Below are 3,431 nucleotides of genomic sequence, written 5' to 3'. Positions count from 1 at the left end.
CAGCCCTCAACAACTCACCAAAACTCATTAAATAGCTGTCCAGCCGAAATAATTGCCCACCCCTGCTTTACACTTAACTGCACTTGCCTCCAAGCACTGAAGCAGTACAACACATGAAAAATACTATTGTAGCATAGCAAAATTAGGACTTTTCCAGAAAGGACTAGCTCTAGATTGTATTATCAAACATGCATGGAGCTTCATGGAGGCAATGGGGGGGGGGGGGGGGGGACCTGGGACTGACAAATAGCTGTTTCTTGGTCCCAGCCCCCACAGCATGCACACGAGTCTTTGGTGGCTCCGGTGCCTAGGAAGTGTTTCATTTAAATTGTACAGTAAGCATTACCATGCAACTTCTCAGAAAACTTTCTAACTTGTAGCAATGCTTATTATGGCTTAAATAAAACGTGTCCCAAGTGTAACACGCAGCAGGGCTCTTATTAAGTATTTATTCATTCCATCTTATTATTTACATGTCCAAGTGTATCAAAACCACACACATGCATAACTGAATACTGATTATTCATGTTCCTTCCTTTACATAAACACATCCCAGTGTTATCTTGTTTTGTCCAGAGAGCAAGGTCATAATTTTAAAACAAGCACATGCCAGTGCTATCTTCTTCTCTACCAAGGTTTTGTTTTGTACTAAAGTATAAGGCCTATTGTTGTATTGGCTTAATTTCCTTTGGTGATTTCTGAATCTTTTGGGGAATCCTTCTCACTTAATCCTTTTCATTCATTTTAATGAGGCCTGAAATTCTACTTCAGCCAATAATTAGAAGGCTACCTACCATGTTGGCTACTCCATATTTTTATAGACTCTTCTCACTTGGAACTAGAAGTACATAGCCATCAGGGAGCTCTAGTCACCAAGAAGGCTTGGAGAAGCCAGGTGGCATCTGGCTGCTCTTAGCATTAACTTGCTGCCTGATAACTGGTATCTATACTTTCCCTCCACTTCATCTGGACTGCTGAGTTTTACGTGTGGTCACCTAGGACACAGGACAAATGAGTAACAGATTGAGGTCTGAGGGCAACAAAACCAGGAGAGGAGCAGAAAGTGCATGCAGCCAGGTCAGAGACAGCAGCCTGGTCTCTTCCTGTGGATGGAACACCAAAAAGCCGGGAAAGACAGGCTAGGAACCCATGCAGGCATGCATTCCCTCTTTTTGCCACTGGGTGACAAATAACCAAAGCAAAAGGATAAAAGGCAATAGGATGCTTTGGAAGAGTCATAGTGAGACTTATCTGCATCCCTGTAAGAAACACTTGTGAAGAAGTAGAAAATAAGCTTAGTGAAAAGCTCTCCTTAAAGAAAACATAATTTTGGTGAGTGTTGCCACACAAAAGAAGATTTCGCCAAATAAATAAGCATAATTTCTGACACCGAAAAATGTCTACTGGTTTTTGGTGGGTAGTGGAGTAGAATAAGAACTAGGTTGTGCTGCTATTAACTCAGGCAAAACTACAATTGACTTTAGTAAATTGGCTAGGAACAGAAGGGAAGTGACAGACATTCACATTCTGTGTAGATGTTTCTGCTTACTGCATACATGACCAAAAGGCATTTTTCAGTAGATGTTTGTGGCAGCCTTCATGTACAATGGTCAAGAACAGCAAAATACAAACAGTGCCACAAAACACGAAGGAAACAAACAGCCAGTAGAGCTGCATGAAGCTTTGGTCCTTGATTCAATTCGGTGGAGATTTGGCCTAATTCGGTGGCCAAATCTCCAAATCCAAATCAAATCAGGAGACCCTTAATCTCCCTGAATTAAATCGGAACCCTCAGAATCAATTTGGAAAGATTTGGCAATTTGGATATAGACACAGCTTTAGTTTTTTCTACACACCTCAAGGTAGAAGGCAGGTTGTAAATGCTGTAAAGGTAGTGTGGATGGAGCATCCCACAGGAGCACAGGGTGGGGGGGGGTCTCCAGCGCACTTGGCACTTCTGGTCCACTTCCAGGTCCACCAGGGAGTGCGCTGGGGCCCCCCGTCATCTTGCAGTGACTGGTGCCTCCTGGGTCTTGGGGGGCACCCAGGGTCCCCTGCAGCCAATCGCCAAGCTGTGGGCGCAGGGGGTCCCCCAGTGCCCTCAGTGGTGGACCTGGAAGTGGACCAGAAGTACTTCCAGGTTCGCTGCCAAGCATGTGGGGAGGGGGGGAGCCCTGCTGCGCTCCTGTGGGACACTCCATCCGGCCTACCATCGCAGCATTCATGAGCTGCACCTGGTACCTTGAGGTATGTAAAAAAAACATTTAAAGCTGCGTCTATGGCCGAAATGCTGATTTTCTGAAGCAACACTGAATCTTCAGATTCGGCCAAATCGAATTGGGTACAGTAATCCGGATCAATGAATCAAATTGCTGTGCCCGATTCAGGCCGAGTCCAAATCAAATACAGCCTGTTTCACACACCCCTAACACCCAGGTGCAATTCAACAGCTAAAATCTAAGCTAAATGCTATAGGTAAAAATAGTGTTTGGCATGTGTTTGTGCAAGGTCTCAACTGACTTCAAACTGTGTGCATTTGAAAGCAGATTTTGGTATCCTAATATTTAAATATACAGCTAAAAATAAATGAAGATGAAAGAACAGGAAGTACCCTTTGCAATGTACATCTATTTACTATTTAAATACTAAGCTAAAAATAAATACAAGTAGCAGAGAACAGGGAATGGGGTTTTTGTATGCATATCTATCTATTCAATATTTTTAGATATTTTTAGTTTTCAAGGCTTGAGCGAATGTTTTAAAAATGAATCCTCCAACACTCTAGCCCATCGCAATATGTGGTAGAGGCAGAGAAACTGCATGCAAATAAAGAGAACATTTTCTGTTGGCTTTATAAATTGCATGCAAAGAAGGAAAAAAACATTTGAGGAAGTGACAGGTAAATATGTATATTCAAATTCTACCAGCCAAAATCAAACCCATCTATTTTTATAGCTCACCATACAATCAGTAGCTAAAGGAAAGGATTGGTAAGCAGGAAGTGAGCCCTGAGTGCCAACTTGGAACAGGTGGGTGTGAGAAAAAACAGCAGCCACTTCTGCTGCCTCTGTCCAAAATTGCCCAGCTGTCTCTGCATACAATGGCCAATTACTTAAGATAGATTGGAAACAGATTGTTTGCTCATTAAAAATGTTTCTTTGCTTGTGAATTGTGTGAGGGAGACAACAGCTATCAGCACCATATTGCACTCTTTGCTAATCCTGTTGTAATGGGAACTTCTTAGAGGCTCAAGTCCCCTACAGGAACAATATTTGTTACTCCATATTTTCTAAAGCAAAGATATTTATATGCAAAAACACTAAACTGCAGTTAACACAACTATGGTAAGTTTGATTATACGTAACAGAAAGGGAAAAAGGGACTCTGTAGCAACAGCCCTGTGGATTTCTTCTCACTTACCCAGCTCAATT

This window comes from Alligator mississippiensis, chromosome 4 (assembly GCF_030867095.1).
Source record: "Alligator mississippiensis isolate rAllMis1 chromosome 4, rAllMis1, whole genome shotgun sequence".
Classification (NCBI taxonomy): domain Eukaryota; kingdom Metazoa; phylum Chordata; order Crocodylia; family Alligatoridae; genus Alligator; species Alligator mississippiensis.
This window is presented reverse-complemented; position numbering follows the sequence as displayed.